The sequence below is a fragment of the Lissotriton vulgaris genome, chromosome 6 (assembly GCF_964263255.1).
Source record: "Lissotriton vulgaris chromosome 6, aLisVul1.2, whole genome shotgun sequence".
NCBI lineage: Eukaryota > Metazoa > Chordata > Amphibia > Caudata > Salamandridae > Lissotriton > Lissotriton vulgaris.
Window position 1 is genome coordinate 362,583,329 of NC_141694.1, and position 17,826 is coordinate 362,601,154.

At 51.3% G+C, this 17,826-nt stretch overlaps 1 protein-coding gene across 1 annotated transcript in view; it reads right to left on the reverse strand.

Annotated features, from left to right (window-relative positions):
• LOC147707338 (ribonuclease H1-like) overlaps positions 1-17,826 on the reverse strand; it is a 685,720-nt gene that overhangs the window by 664,612 nt on the left and 3,282 nt on the right. The window lies entirely within an intron of this gene.

Consider the following 17,826-nt stretch of genomic DNA (forward strand, 5'->3'; position numbering starts at 1 on the left):
TGTTCAAGATCCGGTCTAGCTGATAAGATAGTTGTCAATGGCTGAGCTGCGTGGTATAATACCTGGGATCTTACCGGTAGAGTGGGGTGTATAGGCAAGAGGGGAGTAGCTGGAGAGGACATCCCTCTGTCAAGTGCAATCATCAATGCCCGAAAGGCAATTAAATCTGTTTGTGACCTCCAGGGGTGTGAGCTGTCCCGATGTGCCCACCATCCTGGCTCCGTTAAGTCTGATCTTTTAGGGAGCAATGGCTTCATAGTCCGGTGATATTTACACTCACTATACCACAATATGTGCCGCCACCTTATAGCTGTAGGTTTAATGCAAAGGCGCTATTGGACACCCTACACACTGATGCCATTAGCCAATCTATCACTGAATATTTTTAATTAAACGCTCCCACCACTGAGAATCCGGGCCTGCTATGGGAGGCTTTCAAAGCCACAATTAGGGGAGTCTGCATAAGCACGAACACTGGCATTCTCAAAGATATAAGACAACTCACCATACGAGAAGATATGCACGAGCAGTATTATGAACGTACACTGGACACAAAAATATTATGGGAAATTAGAACTGTCCTGATGAAATACCAAACATATGCGGATGATGAACTAAAATACGTGGCACAATGATAGGTGGCGCGCTCTTATGGGGAAGCAGACAGACTTGGGCGAAACCTGGCAACAAAACTCTGTGAAGGGCATGCACCACAATCAATCCGGGCGATCAGGGATGTCAGAGGGGTCCTACAACAGGATATGCAGGTTATATAGAGAGAATTCATGAACACGTATGACGACTTATATACTGCACAACCGACTACCACCCCGGAAGAAATCATGGACTATTTAGCTGATGTATTGATTGCGTGGTTATCGGATGCGCAGAGAGAATACCTTTCATTACCGAAGTCATTAAATCATTGTCAAATGGTAAAGCGCCGGGCCTAGACTGCTTCCCGCGCAAATTCTATAAGACGTTTGTAGATCAGATAGTACCCTACCTGGTAGTGATGTACGGGGATGCCCATGATAAACTGCTGCCACCAACGCCGAGGGAAGCCATGATAATTGCCCTTTCAAAACCACACTAAGATCCTGAATAGTGCGATTCCTATAGACCCTTATCCTTAATAAATGTAGATACAAAAATACTAGCTAAACTGCTAGCTATACATTTGCAACCGCTGATGTCAGACCTAGTATTACCGGAACAATCAGGGTTCATCCCATCAAGATCTACAGCGCACAATACTAGGACTCTTTGGATGGTCACATTATTTAATCCCTAATACTTAAGCGGCTGCGATATTAGATGCGGCTAAAGCATTTCACTACATAGAATGGTCATACCTACACACGGTGCTACGCCGCATGGGATTCCCCCCTATTATTTTGCAGTGGATACAAACACTATACACTGCTCCGACAGCACAAGTAAAAATGTATAAATATGTATCTGAACCACTGCACATTGCTAGAGGGACACGACAAGGATGTCCACTGTCCCAGCTACTATTTGCCACAATACTTGAGCTTCTGGCTTTTAAAATAAGACAAAGACACCACTACTCTGCGCTTCAATTCCCAGAGGCCGCTACATATATCATTATATGCAGACGACATGATGTTATACGTCTCTGATCCCGCCCAAAACTTAAATCCTCTACTAAGGGAGTATATTAAATTTGGACAGCAGTCGGGACTTAAAATAAATTGGTCCAAGTCCTTAATTATACCACTAAGAGATTCTAAAATTCCACACTATAGGTTATCCATTGGCATGGCAATCGGAGCCAGTGAAATATTTAGGAGTCATGTATCATCGTGACCAGGAAATAGTTATTCGCACCAATTACGGTAGAGCCATTTGTGCGTTGGAAGATAAAATTAAGAGATGGATTTGTTTGCCATGGTCGTTGGCTGAGTTTGGCCATTGTGAAAATGGTCATCCTACCTAAATTGCTGTAATTTTTTTATAATATTCTAATCAAGCCCCCAATGGAAGCGTTCCGTAGGATTAATGCCATGGATCTGAAATTGGTATGGGTAAGCAGGTTCGGATTGAAATGCGCGAACTGACACTACCTTATCCGCAGGGCGGTTTAAAAGTGCCAGACTTTTTGCTCTACCACCTATGTGCGCAAGCACAATACGCACACTTATTGTACCGCGAGGTCCCTTTCTTTACACATGTTGCAATCGAAGAGGGAGATATGCTACCAATACCGCTAACAACGATCATTACGCACCAACCACCCCCTTACACGAACGAGACAAACACCATAGACACAACGAACAAAAATTGGCGACCGATGAGGCGAAAAGCAAACAAATTTCCACTATATGCTCCTGCGCTGCCACTACATTACCACCCAGAAAAATCAGTCACCCAAGAAAAGGTGGGTATGAATTTACTCAAGCAAAATGGTATAGATACCATGGGAGATCTTTACCATAATGGCCAATTCAAGTCACTTGACGATCTTTTATGTGACTAACCAAACGCTACTATTTAAATGCATGTACCACAGACTACAGGGGGCAATAAAGAAATTATATAAGTCTTAACCTGCAGAACCACAGCAACTATCCTCATTACAACTACTGATGACCACTCCCACAGCCAAGCACATGGTATCTAGGCTACATGTTAAATTACAAGAAGATATAGCGGGAAATACACAAAATGCACTAAAGAAATGAAATTGCTTAGATGATCCACTGACAATGGTAGAATGGACAAACACCTGTTCATTAACGAGCTTACTAACGCCCAATGGCAACTTGCGTATGATACATTATAAATATCTCCACCAGACCTATTACACACCAGCTAGTCTTAACAGGAATGGCTAAGACCAGATTCAAGATGCCAGCGTTGCAAGGCGGATATGGCAGATTTCATACACCTGGCTTGGAGTTGCTCTGAAATAGCGGAATATTGGGTAATAGTGTCTCAGGTGTTGAGTGCTATGGTAGTAGGAGTGAACATAGAATACACTGTACGTGTATGTTTGCTAGGCCTGGTGCCTAATGTGCGCACCTTAAGAAAACACTGGAATTGCATTGCTACTGGCTAAACAACTTGTTTTACTATGTTGGCGTGGGAGAAACACACCGAAGATCAAGCAGTGGCTTCGAGATCTAGCATACTGTAAAGACACATTGCTGGCGTATGAGGAGGAATTACCTGCGGGCTCACGGCCAAGAGATTATTGGACATTCCTGAATGACTACCTGAAATCGCACCAAGTTGACTAATTGTATGCATGGACTATACCGAAATGTGAAGTATAATGCAAGATTACCTATTTGGATGAAGGATGTTGGGCAATGGTCTGTAAGTTTCATTCAGTCACCCCTCTAGCTGGGTGCCCTATGCCAGTGGTGAGGGCACAGAAGCATGAACCCTGTGCCCCTACAGTACACAGGGTCATTCCTGGGCACTAAGTGCAGTTCAGCCATTTGAGAGTATATGGGTCATTACAAACTCCACAGCACCAGGATGGCTTCGCTGAAGACTGAGAAGCTTGGTATCAAATTGCTCAGCACCTTAAACCAGAACTGATGCCAGTGTGAGGTTGAATGTAAAATGCACCAGAGGGCATCTTAGAGATGCCCCCTGAAGCCTAACCTACAATCCACGTCTGGACCGAGAGGCTGCCACACAGGAGACATGTTGCTGGACTCCTGGGTGGAGAGCCCCCGCTCTCCTGGGCCTGCAACAATGCACATCCTGAGCGAGGTGCTAGGTCTTCACCCCCAGGATGGGCAGGGGGAAGCTTCAAAGGCCTCTGAGCTCCTCCAGACAACTTGCTGTACCCAGCAACTGGCACCCACCAGTTCTGACCCCCACTCTGGCGGGAAACCCTACGTCAGGAAGGGAGGCGGCCAGCCTGTGCCAACCCCACCCCTCAGGTGGGAGAGGAGAGGTGAAGCACGACCCCGGGCTCCGGCCATCTTGAAGATGGGGAGCCATGCCTCTAACACAGCTAGGTTCCTGCCCCCGACCTATCGGAGAGGAGCAGGCTAGGGGGTGTACCCACCCCAGGACAGGGACCTATTGACTTGGCCCCCAGCCCTACCGGCCTGTTGATCCTTGAACAGGCGTCTCCTGCGGGAAGCATCCTCGAGAACCCCGGAGGACCTGCCTGCCTTGACCCTCTTAAAAACTAGGACTCCCATGAGCAGAGGCTCTGCTCCAACAGCAACACCCCTGGTGCCAACCTGGAACTGCGAATACAGCTCTCTGCACCCGCCGAGCCCAGCCCGTGCCAGAGTGAACCAAGATTAAAAGTCCAGTGCCCAGTAGCCTTCCTCGACGAACCAAAACGCCTGCATCCTCAGAACCAGGGACACCCCCCCCCCCCCACAAACTGCGTACAACCGAGGGTAAGATTGCCGACACCAAAATACACCCATGCAACCGCCTTTCTGCAGCCCCCTGTGCCTTCCTTTGAGGTATCTAACTCTTCGCCAAGATCCCAACTTACCTCTCGAAGTGGTGGTCGCACCTGAAGAATCACCGTCCCGGAGTCTGCAGCCTTTGTTCCCTTTTTACCTTTTCCATTGAATAACATTGGGCGCCCGACGGCTCAAAAGCAACCTGCACCCAGCCGCCAGAGTGCCGCTGGAAGTGCAACTACTACCCTACTCTGCTTCCCCACTTGCCCCAAGTGCCCAGGAGCTCAGCTGCCACAGCCACATGGCCTGCCCTCAACCAAAGACCCTCTCCTCCATTGGATAAAATGAGCCTACCAACCTCTGCACCTGGCTGCCCCTGAGAGTGTACCAACTGTACCTACCTGACCCTGGGGGCCTTTAAGTCTAAGCCCAGAAACTCAACTTCACTGGTCGAGTCCTCACCTGGAAACCGATAACTTACTTTCCTGCCATAGGATAACATTGACTGGTTTGACTCGAATAATCTTTTAAGTGTGAAGTTTTGAAACTCTAAAATATTCCTATAAAATCAGCCGAGTAACGAATTTCGAAGTGATCTGTGATCTGTGACCTGTGATCCGGAGAGGAGCCAGTACTGTACCTTGTAGCCCAGTATTGAACCACAAAAGTAATCTGAACCGGTGTTAGACCTGGCACCTTGGCGTGAGTTTCCCTTCCACTTTTTGCTGATGTGCCTCAGATGTTTTTGCTGGTGTCCGCTGCTCAGGGCACTGCGCCACGGCTAACCCGTGCCGCAGTGCAAGTGCTCCCTATGAAAAGTATAACTGATTGGTATACCCGATTGGTTCATTGGATTTACTGTCAGTCCCCAGTAAAGTGCACCAGGAGTGCCAGGGCTTGTGAATACCAATACTGCTAGTGGGCCTGCAGCGCTGGTTGCGCCACCCACAGAAGCAGGCTTAAAATGCGTCTAGGGTCTGCCATTGCAGAACCTGCGTGCAGTCTGGTACTGTCATGCTGGCTGGGCAAGTGCACACACTTGCCAGCCCCTAAACCTTCCCTTAACTTCATATTAGTCACCCCTATGGTAGGCCCCAGGGCCGGGTCCATTTTAAGTGTAAGGTAGGACATGCTCTGATGAGTGTGGCATGTCCCAATAGTGAATTACTGCCAAATTCGTTTTTCACTATCGTAAGGCTACCTGTCCCCTTTAGGCCAGATGGGCTGCTGGAATTATTACACTCTATAATCCCAGCAGGCTCAGAGAACATGGTAGAAATTGATGTTTAGTATGCCTGAACTCAGAATAATAAAATACTTCTTTTAGTGAAGTTTATTTTAATATCCTGTGTTTGCAATGCTACTTTTAGAAAGTTAGCATTTGCTTGCCCAACCATTTCAGCCCGCCTCTGCTGGTATGTGTATCTGACTGTCTGAGATGTGTGAGTGACAGGGCTGAGGGGATGACAGGTGGTGAATGCAAGGATTACACCTTAGGAGGTAGGAGTGCCCCTGGACTCAATCAGGCTGTGCTCTGCCACCACAATGCTGGCTCCGCCCCCTGGGGAGCGACTGACGACTCAGCCGGCACCTGGCCCAGGAAGGGCGAAGCACTGTCATCAAAATACTCCTGGCTGCCCCTGTCCACACAATGCTGGCTCCACCTCCCTGTGGAGCGTCTGATGTGCCTGCCCCTCACACTGAAAGAAGAAGCCAGAACACACCCAGAAAGTACTCAGAGACTGAATGAGGTTATGCAGAGGCCCCCCTGGCCTACAAGAACAAACGAAATGTGGTATAAAAGTAGGAGCCCTGCTCCTTGTAAATTAGATCCTGCTTGTGAACCAAGACTCTGTCTGAGGAGAAGGAACCAAAGTAAGCTGGAGGAGAGAGACTATCCCTATCCTGGGGGACTAAACCTGCAGTGGGAACTTTACTGCCAAAGGAGAGGAAGAAACTCTGCAGAAAGACTTTGCTTTATTTATTTTCTACAAACTCGTGCTTACTCGCTGATCTCCAAGGGCCTGGAATTGAGCTGGCCCCCTGACCTGAGCCCCAGGACCATTGGGCTCTTCCCCCGCCTTCGCTGACGAGTGCTGAACTGCCTGTGTCCCCGCCGCTGGAGCAGTCGCTGAATGCGCATCAAAGACCAGCCCTGTGAATCAAGCCCATGCTGTGCCGCCTGACTCAGTGTGGCCCCGCTCCTCCTCGAGCCGGAGTCCACACAGTAGGCTAATAGGCCGCCTCGCACTGTGCTAACCTTTGCCCCCTATGAGTCGCATTGCCACTGCCTTCAAGCCACCCGGACCCGCTAGCTCGTACCCTGGCAAGTACGGCCCGCACTCTCCAAGCCCCGAAGTAGCACTGTGCCGCAGTATGCCACATACGCCTGAAGCGTACACCTGTGCCAAGTACGCGCCATACGCTCCATACGCTTGAAGCGTACACCTTGGCAATTGGCCCGTATGTTCCGAGTGTACTCCTGAATCGTACGCCTGTGCTCTGGGCTTGCACGCCTCGTGGAAGCAAGCGGCCCCCAAGAAGACACGGCTCGTACGCCGCCATCGCCAGACTTTCCTTTTGGCCCAGCACGGTGCGTACCTGGTAGACTTACTGCATCGAACTTTTCTCCCCGGGGCCGTGCCGCATTGAGATCCGTCCTGTACCGTTGACCCCGTACAGGCCGCCTCCCTGCTCTGGAGCCCCTGAGCCCCCCCAAAGGATCGCCTGTGCCCGGACCCGCCACTGCGCCCCCCTCGAGGTCCCGCCTAGAAGCCCTGCACCGGACTCTCTACGGCCGGATCTCCACGGACAGCCCGCCGAGGAACGTCTTTTGCCCCGCAGCTATTCTCCAAGAAAACAGGTACTTTGCGCATCTAATCCCCGGGGCCCACCATGGACCAGAGAGTCTGTTTGTGTTTCTGACAAGCCTCCTGCCTGTTAAACCGTAGAGGCCCCACCCGGGAGTCATAGTTGCACAGACACTATTCACGAGAGTCCTCTTGTGATAGTATTGTGGGCATTTCTTGGAACAACGTGATTACTGCTTAAAAGAACGCTTTGCTGAGGGAACTGTATTTTTAAGTAATGCTTCAATTGAAATATTGAACAGCCAAGAAAGTATCCATTCCAACCCTGAGAAGAGTATTGTGTGCATCCTAATTGAATGTTATTTAAGGTCTTGTGATAAATCGGCTAACTTTTACATAAAGTCTACGTATTTTTATATACATACAGCCTGGTGTCCATTTGTGGTGGGGGGGGGGGGATCAGTGTTATTTACTGTTATTTAATGTTATTTACTGTGTGTGACCTCGGACCAGTACCCAACCCCAAACAAACTTAAAAACCTAGGGGTCCGGTTAGACCATGAGCTTAATCTCAAACATGGCAACCAGGTAGCAGGAGCCTGCTTTCACGTAATCGGCATGATGCGGAAAATCTTCCCACTATTACCTGACAATACCAGGAAGACACTAGTCCAGGCGCTTGTTTTAAGTCGCCTGGACTATTGTAATGGCTTGCTCCTGTCTGCCAACGAGGGAGTTATGAACAGACTTCAGGGAGGCACAGAACACGGCTGCCCGTCTGGTTCTGAATGCCCCTCCCCGTACGCCATCGAAACCTCTGCTGACAAAACTCCATTGGCTGTCGGTCAAACAGAGAGCAAAGTTCAAGGTATGCTGTACCATCCACAAAAGCCTGAATGGAATGGGTCCTGCATACCTGAATACTAAATTTATACCCTATATACCATCTCGGACACTCAGATCTAGTGAACAGGGCTTCCTGTGTGTTCCTAGAGCAAAGAAGACAAGACACGGAACGAGAGCACTATCCATAGCTGGACCCTCTCTTTGGAACAGTCTCCCGATATCCCTTAGGCTATGTGCAGACCATCTTCCTTTTAGGAAAATGCTAAAAACCTTCCCGTTCAAACAGTAGCGCACATAATTTATGGCACCCTCCCCTCTCAATATGTACGTAGAAGCCAAAAGCGCGGAGATACTCCTTCGGGAGTGAAGCCAGCGCGATACAAACTCGCAAATAAATAAATATGAATGCTTAACTAAATGTGCCCTAGAGATTAGCCTTGACTGCTCGCACCACGCAACCTAGCGGGTGAGCAGGGGTTATTCTTAAAGGGTAGCTCCCTTGCCCAGACTAGAGGAGAGGGTCCCCGTTTGTCACAAGTGCATACTTGCGCCAACCAGAGACCCCCAATTCCAACAACCGGGTTCACCATTAACCTGTGTTTTCACCATAGGAACCCATAGTCTGCTTTTCTATGAAATTTCTTCTGTCTACTTTTGAAAACTTGAAATATTCTTTAAAATGTGCACATATTACTGAAAGGTAATTACTCACTTGTATTAAGTCGAGATCCCAGTGCTGGACCTAGGACCCCAGTACTGGATTACAAAAGTAACAAGAACGTACTTTACCTGCAACCTGAATTTTCTCCCATTGGATAACATTGTTTGATTATCACTGAATAGTTTTTAAGTGTGAACTTTTAGAATACCTTTTTATTCCTTAAAAATCACCACAATGACCAAATAGTTTTTACTAAACTGTTTTCAGCTTAGATCCCAGGACTGAATCTAGGATCCAGGCCTGGGATTACCAAAGTAATTTACAAAGTAATCAACTGCATTTTTTGTAGAACAACCCATTGAGCTCAATGTTACATTGTGTTTAGAACTGTGTTGCCTACTGCAACCCCTGTACCCGTTGTGTTTACAAAGTTATTTCCGTCCTGCAAATCCATAACCTGAGATCACTCGTAACTGAGAAAGGTATATTTTGATACCTGTTGGTTCTAAAAATAAAACGACCATATCTTTTGATATAAAAACAATTGGTCTGGAGTTCCGTCCTCGAGTGTGTGAAACCTTTTGCTGACACAAATGCTTTACACGGTCCTCTGGGACTGCCATACTGCTCGACCAAGCTACCACATTTGAGTGTAAGGTCAGCCCTGACTTGAACCTCTGTTAAACATCTGGGGTTGGTGGCCTCTATACACACTATACCTTACTTTGGTCCAGTACATATAGAGCCACTTTCTCACACCCATTAGTTGTTTTCATCTCCTTCCTCTATGACGGCAGGGGTGGCTATACTGGTCTCAGCTAGGTTCCAAGGCAAGATTAAAAGCAGACTCTTAAGAGTATACTTTCACACTGGGACAAAACACTTTCACAATAGCTTCAGTCTATGTTCCCAACGATGGTCAGGAAAGGTTCCTCAGTGATGCAATTCAGGAGCTGACAGGCTCCCCAGACAGCGCATTACTCAGCGCTCAAGGCAGAATGGGGCCCTTACGGGGAAGCACCTACTGACTGAGGCAGGGCTCAAGGACACCTGGAGACTACACCACCCACTTACCAGGGTGTATACGTTCTACTCGCACTCCCACAAAATGTATGCCACAATAGACCATAGATTGACATCGGACATACTGACAACTGGCAAAAGGTGGAGATCCTCCCATGCACCCTGTCCGATCACTTAGCTGTTTGTATATCCTTGCCTCTATACCACCATAGACCCCCTCGCATCTTAGGGAGGCGATATTGCAGCACCCCTCTGTAGTTGAGCAAATCTCCAAAACCATAATTGATTACCTGGCCACTAATGACAATTAGATATGATAATAGCGATTCTATGGGATGCCCTGATGGCGATGGTCAGGGGAGAGCTCCTAGCTATATCCGCAGCGGACAAGATTAGTAGAGAGAAAAGAGAGCACCTCTCTGACAGTAGCTAATCTAGAGCGTATCCACCAAAGAACTGGCATGCCTAGTGCCTGGAAACAACTCAAGACAGCGAGAGACCCGTTGGTGGGCCTGGACAAAGATAGGGCCGAGTTTGCTGCTTTGCGGCTTAGGTATGCCTTTTATGTGGAGGGAGATAGAAGGGGGAAGCTTTTAGCTAACCCACTACATGCACAAGGACAGTCCTCTCATATCCCCAAGGTGACAGACCAGCTCAGACAGGAGCAGACTACTTATCAAGGCATAGCTGAAACTTTCAGGCAGTTCTATGCATCCGTATAAGGGGCCCAGATACTACACAAGGACAGCCCAGCTTAATATTTACAGGGGACGACCACTGCCAAGTTGGCGCAGAGTCAAGTAGAGGACCTCAAAGCCCCTATTAGGCTGGATGACGTCATGTCCGCTATATCCAAATTAAAACTGCAAAAATCACCAGGTCCCGATGCGTTCTCCCCTTTTTTACAAAACCTTATGCACACCCCGAGGCTGGTAAGGGCATACAACTCTATGGGGGCGGATAACCTCCTCCCGCCAGTGTTGGAGGCACTGGTTACGGTTATTCCTAAAGCGGGTAAGGACAAATGACAGTGTGCATCCTTTCGTCCAACTTCACTTCTGAACGTGGACTTAAAAATCTTAACCGGAGACTGGGTCGCGTGTGGTACAGCGCTCCGTCCAGCCTGGTGATTATCCTTCCTTGATCCTGGCTCCCTTGGACGTGGAACTGGTCCTGGAGGGAGCGCTTGGTTTCCTGGCCCTGGAGGCGACGGTCCGACGCCCCGAACTGGACGGCCGGTGGGTCAGCGGGCCGGCGCGGCCGATTCTGTGGGTCGCAGCCTAGCGGCCATATTTGAAGCCAGGGACTACCGCCGAGGAGGCCCGGGAGGTCGCGGCAGGCGGCGCTTGGCAGACAGACGGCGGTGGTGTGCCGGCGGCTGGTTGCTGGCGATGGCCGATCTCGGCCGGGTCGGACCCGAATCATCAGTTCCCCAGGCGAGAAACCGGTGGGGGAGCACTCCGCCCTGCGCCTAGGATCCTGTACAGCCGGAGGGCCGGCCGAAACGACAGTGTTGGGAGCTGCGGCCGCCATCTTTGCTCTCTACGGCGGTGGGCGCCGCTCTGCTGGGGACACAGAGTGGGGGCTCCTTTCCTCCCAATTACCCTATCTCTGGGCCGATATTGTGATGGGCGGTCGGATCGGGCAGCACTGGTGCACGGAGGTGCGGTGGGAGCCGCCCGGGCACTCGTGGCTGCCCAAGTCCAGGGGGCGTGGCCCGGGGATAACACTAGGGGCGAGTGACAGGGCCCAACCCCCCCATAACACCAGTGGCAGCAGTGCGTGGAGAGTGGCCAGGGACAGCAGATCTTGCAGGGGACACGCGGCGGAGCGGTGGTGAGCAGAACCCGGAGGGGACGCCAATTTGTGGATGCTGGTGACTGCGGTGGAGGGCCTTACATCGCGGAGGTATTGGTGGCGCTGATTCCCTACATCCCCTGCCGGACGACGGTGCCTTCTCCCTGGAAGCGGACTTGCTAGTAATCAATTCCGGCGCGGACCCGGGTGTATTGGGGCGCCGTTTCGTGGGAGGTCGGTCCCCGGGTGCCCTGGCGGGGTGTCAGCGGACACTTGCCATGACTAGGGGCAAGGGGGGCATCGCCCCGGCTGCACAGGGACCCATTGATAAGTTCACTGGCCCCGGGAAGGCGAGCGGCGCGGCCGGCCACGAGCAGGAGGCCCCGCCGGACAATGCAGCGTTGCTGGCAGCAATCACCCAATCGAGGGACATGATGGACGCTAAGATTGGCACAGTTGGGTCAGATGTGATGCTGTTGCGGCAGGATTTGCGCAATGCAGTGTCCGGCATAACGGAGGCAGAGGAGCGTGTGTGGGGTGTGGAGGACGATGTCACTATCCTCAAGCAGAGGGTGGCGAAGCTTGAGAGTACACAGGGGCCTGGCGGTGCGGGTTGAGGATACCGAAGGGAGGGCCAGGCGCAACAACCTGCGCTTTGTGGGTTTTCCAGAGGGATGTGAATCTGGCAACATGGAGCGATTCCTCACGCAGTGGTTGGAGGGCGCACAGGGCGCTAGCTCAGAAGCCGCCGGGGGGAGCTCGGCCCCGCCATAGCGCGGCTCTAGAACTATTTTGATCGGGACACATTTCTGAAGCAGGCTCGAGCTCTATGACAATCAGTGGATCATGGTGTTCCCAGACTACATGCGGCTGGTGCAGCAGCAGCGCCAGTATTTCCCGTCTGCCAAGGCCCGGCTGAGGGAGCTCAAGTTGCCATATGCACTACTATTCCCGGCACGCCTCTGTGTGGTCTTCCAGTCCCGTACCTTGATCTTTAACACCACGGAGGGCGTTTTTAAGTTGACGGACGAAACTGTGCGGGTGAGGACCCATACGCCGCCCGGACGGCATTCTAACTCTTCCTGGAGCTAGGGGGTTGCAGCAGGGCTCGCAGAGACATCGCAGGCGGGGTAGCAGGAAATCTAGATCCCAGAGGCGATCGCTGTCCTGCAGCCCGGCGTTGGTAGACGATGGGCGACAGTTGCCGAGCGATGGACCATCCGTCCCGACAAGTGGGCATCAGGTTGAGGAGGAGTCCTAACTGGACCAAGTGTGACGTCTTGCTGGTTTCTTGCGGGATCCCATAGGAGGGCTCAGACCCTATTGACGCGACACCTGTAGGCAACAGGTTGGACTATCATTGGTGGTAAGTTAGGGATCCATTGGTGAGATGGACCCGGGTCCCACCGTTGGGGGCTTGGCTCCCGTCTCACTGTGACAGGTACTTCAGAGTTTTTTGAGGTATGGGGTGGGGGGTTGTTGCGTGTTGGGGTTGCAATGCGCGTTCGTGCTGGGTTTCGCATGGAGGGTCCACTCTCCACCTGGTCTACAGAATAGGGCCACAGGATTGCATGCTCTTAGATGGCTAGTGAGTTGATGACTGTTCCGGGGTCAAAGGGCGCCCTCCGCATTGTCAGTTGGAATGTCCGAGGGCTTCGACAAAACTAAGCGGGGTGCGGTGCTACGCCCGGCCAAGAGGGTCAGGGTTGACGTTCTCCTACTGCAAGAAACCCACCTGATGGGCTCCAAGGTTCCCTGTCTACAGCGCTATGGCTACGAACAGGTCTCAAGCAGGCTTTACACAAGGGTCCAGAGGGGTTGAAATTCTTATACATCGTAGGGTCCCCTATGTGCACGCACAGCAGTGGTTGGATGGGCAGGGGCGATTTGTCTTTGTCCGGGGAACCATTGGGGATGTTCCAATTGAGCTGGGCTGCGTTTACGCCCCACCCCCCTTGCAGTGGCATCTAGTAGAGCAATTGTTGGCGCTATGGTCCGACATGCCTGAAAGGGGTGTCAGCTAAGGGGGTGGGGGGGATTGCAACGACGTTATGGACTTCTCCCAGGACAGACATAGGTCTGGTGAGAGTAGGGGGGGTTCTCAGCCCACGAGGCTACACGCGCTGGTCTCCAGCCTTGACACATGGCAGCTCTGTCATGGCAATGAGAGGGGGTTCACTTACCTTTAGTTGGTTCATGCGTCATTCTCCAGGTTGGACTACCTCTTTGTCCCTAGAGGAGTGGCTTTAAGGGTGGCGTCTACTGGCATTCTCCAGAGGGGTATGTCCGACCATTCCCCAATCTATGTGGTACTGCAGCTGGACGGGAGGCGGTCGCCCATATGTAGGCGCCTCAGTGTGGCACCTATTGAACGAAGGATAATAGCACGAGGGTAGCGATCTCGGACTTCCTAGCCACGAACGTGGGCTCTGTGTCTGGTGCGCCAACAGTTTGGGAAGCGATGAAGCACACCCTCCGGGGTGTGGATATAACCTGGTGTGCGGCGGCTCGCCGGCAGCGCCGAGGGGAACTGGTCCGGGCAGAGATTGAACGACTGGACCGCCAGAGTAGGGAGGCAGATGGGGGTGGGGGGTGTGACGCCGGCTTCAGGCGCAGCAGTCCTACGCGACCATCCTCCTGGAGGAAGCGAAGCAAGTCTGGCTGGCGACGCGCAGCAGAATTTGTCAATGGGGAGACAAATCTGGTAAAATGCTACATAGGCTACGTCATGGCTTGGTAGTTCGGGCTGGACTGTTCCCATGAGGCACAGGGTCAAGGCTGATTTGTATATAGCCATTGTTTGACCTAGGGTGGTGTGGAGTGCAAAAAAACTATGGATTTAGGCCCAGATCTTTGTACTGGGGTGAATGTAAGACATTGTTCTGCATTCTGTCCATCAACTGTGTTTTTTGCAATGGGCACAAAGATCCAGCACTAGGGTCTCCAGAAAGAAGGTGAGTAATTTAGTTTATTGGACGATTTTTCAGGAATATTTTCAAGTTGCAAAACTCGACACGTAGAAATTCTGAGTGAAACCCAGCCAATGTTACCCTATGGAGAAAATCAAGTTCTCGGTCTTTGGGCAAGTACTCGGCTGGCAGAGTTAAGGTTCTGTAGGTAGACTCTGGGGTCTCTCAGGGTCAGGTAAGTACAGTTACACCCTCAGCGGCACAGGGGCAGCCGGGTGCAGAGTTAGTAGGTCCAATATTATCCTAAAGAGGCTAGGGGGCCTTAGGTTGGTGAGTGTTAGCAGGCAAGCCAGGCGGCTTTGGGAGCTGGGCTCCTGCTCACTTGCACTGGGCAGGTGGGGGAAGTAAGATCGGACATATGCTGCACTTCCAGTGGCACTCTGGCGGCTGGGTGCAGGGTGCTTTTGGGCAGTCTGTCGCCCAATGCATTCCAATGGGAAAGCTTGAAGTTGAACAAAGACGGCAGGCTCGGGGACGGAGATTCTTCAGGGGCGACCACCACTTCAAGAGATAAGTTTGGCAGCTGTAGATTCGGTAGCCACCCAGGAGTTGGGCACAGGGGGCCGTGGGGGCGGCGGGTGCAGGGGTGTCAGGAAATCTTACCCTCAGCTGGTCGCGGTTGTAGGGGTCCCTTGTTGTGAGAATGCAAGTGTCATCAGGAGGGTCCTTGGGTGCTGGATTCAGGGTCACAATCAGTGGGGTGGGGGGCGGGGAACGACCTCCTTGTGGTCTTTGAACATTCAGGCACAGGCTGGGCTCAGGGTGGTGCAGTGCTGGATTCACGGTTCCTGGCTGGCACCAGGGGTTGTTGCATTTGTAGCAGAACCACTGCTCGTGGGAGTGAGTCCCAGTCTTTAGATGAGCAAGGCAGTCAGGTCCTCCGGGGTTTGAGGTTGCTGACCACTGGAGACGCCAACATTTTAGCAGGAGCAGGTTCAAGGTTCGACAGACCTGTAGAGCTGGGGCCAAGTCAGTTGGTGTTGTCCTTATGTTAGCATGCAGGTCTTCTTCTGGTTTCAAAATCGGGATCAGGGGAAAGAAGGTTCAGGGTGCCCCTAAATACTAAATTTAGAGGTTACAGGTATGGGAAGGTCAGGGACCAATGGGTCGCTTCCCTGGGGTGAGTACATCCCCTATCTTGCCACTCCTGTGGGAGAGGGGCAGGAGCCCATCCCTGATGGGGCAGGGCTCCCCCATCCTAAAGATGGCGAGAGCCCGGTGTTGCGCTTCACCTCTCCTCGCCCACCTGAGGGGTGGAGTTGGCAGAGGCTGGCATACCCACTTTCCTCACTTAGGTTTTCCCGCCTGTCTTCCCACCAGTGTGGGGGTCAGAACCGGTGGGGGCCAGTTGCTGAGTACAGCAAGTGGCCTGGAGAAGCTCTCAAGGGTGGCATGCCTTCTAAGCTTCCCCCTGCCCATCCTGGGGAAGGAGGCCTAGCACCTCGGCCAGGATGTGCATTGTTGCAAGCCCAGGAGAGCGGGTGATCTCCATCCAGGGGTCCAGCAACAGGTCTGCTGTGTGGCAGCCTAGGCAGCCTCTCAGTCAGAACACAGGTTGTAGGTTAGTTTCAGGGGGTAACTAAGTTGCGCTCTGTTGTGCATTGTACATTAAATGCCACACTGGTATCATTGTGGGTTTAATGTGCTGAGAAGATTGATAGCAAACTTCAGTCTTCAGTGTAGCCATCATGGTGTTGTGGAGCTCGTGATGACGACCTCCCAGCACCATATACTCTTAATGGTATCACTGCACTTGGTGCCCAGGAATGGCCCTGGGTACTGTAGGGGCAGAGGGCTCATGCACCTGTGCCCACACCACTGGCATAGTGCATCCAGCTAGAGGGGTGACCGAGGTATGCCAGGGCAGTGGGTTTGTGGGCATGGCACAAAGGGAGGTGTGCCTGGTCTGTTTTGTTCTGCACCAAGACACTCAGCCTGCAAAGGAAGTGTGTGTGTGTCAGGGTACAGGGCCTAAGGGTGGCACAATAAGTGCTGCAGCCCTTATGGGCCTTCTCTGGTGGTCACAGTGCCCTGGGTACCATTTACCAGGGGCTGACATGTGGCCAGAGATGCCAATTGGGTTTAAGCTTCAATGCAGATTTTAGGGAATGAACACAGGCCCTGGGTACCGGATTGGCAGGAACCCAGGGTACACTCAGTCAAAGTAAATCAGCAATTTAGCAAAAAGTGGGGGCATATCATGCAAGAAAGATGGCACTCTCACAAATGGTTCATCCCAAGTTAAGTAATTACGCGCTTTCAGATAGATGAATGCGTTACACCTGTGACACAGACCACCGTCTAGACTGTGGTGGAGCGAGCTTTTGGGCGCCATCTTCTTAACTGCTTGAATTTTCTGTGCGCCCCCACACTTCTCCCCGGCCCAGCAGGTTCTACTTCTTGTCCTCAGAGGGGCCGCTGCACCCTCCAACCCAAGAGACTGGGAGGCAGCCCGGTATCTGAGCCGGGCTCCGGAGACAATAGTTTTCTCTTCAGCACCCATGGCCTTTCCTTTCATCCTACCAGGGAACTTCACACCTCAGTCTGGGGCATTGTCCGGGTGAGAGCAGAACTGACAGCGGCCGAGACAAAGTGCCCGCCGTAAAATGTTAAAGGCAGCTCTTTCTGCGTCTCTTTCTTGCTATCTGTCACCCTCCCGTTCTTTTTTCTATCTTTCTTTTTCCTTCATTCTTGGTCTCGTACTTTTTTACATGTACTTTATCTTTATGTTTTTGTGGCTCTTTCCAATATTCTTTATGAATTTATCTTTTACTTTTGTTACTTCTCTCTTTCATGCCAGATTTCCCTCAATTGTTCCTCTTCGTCCCTTCCTTGTTTTTTCATTTCTTTCTTGCTGTCGCCACTCCCACCCTTCCCCTTTCTCACTCCTCCTCGCTTTGTTCGCCACTTTCCTCATTCTTCCTCCAATATACAGGTTTACTACCTCTTCATTGCATCTTCTTTTTCGCTGTTTCATTGTGATCTTTAAAAAAAACATACCACTCTCCTACACACTTACTTGCATCTCTTTTCTGCCTCAGACTCTAAGGTGAAACATTATTCATCTTGTTGCATTGACTTGTGTCAGTGTCTGAAATGCTGACTTCTGATTCGAAAATAGGATTATTAGTCTTCTTAGTACTGCCACCTTCACTGGTCACCTCCCATGGCGACTGGTCCCTTTACTTGGTTTGTTACAGGATGCGTGTTATTTAGACAGTGAGCACTATTTTCTTCATTTTTTTTTACTGCAGGCAGGACGTGCTTTGGTGCCTTGCACACCCCCTTCCCGTTGTCCGTGCCTTCTGCCA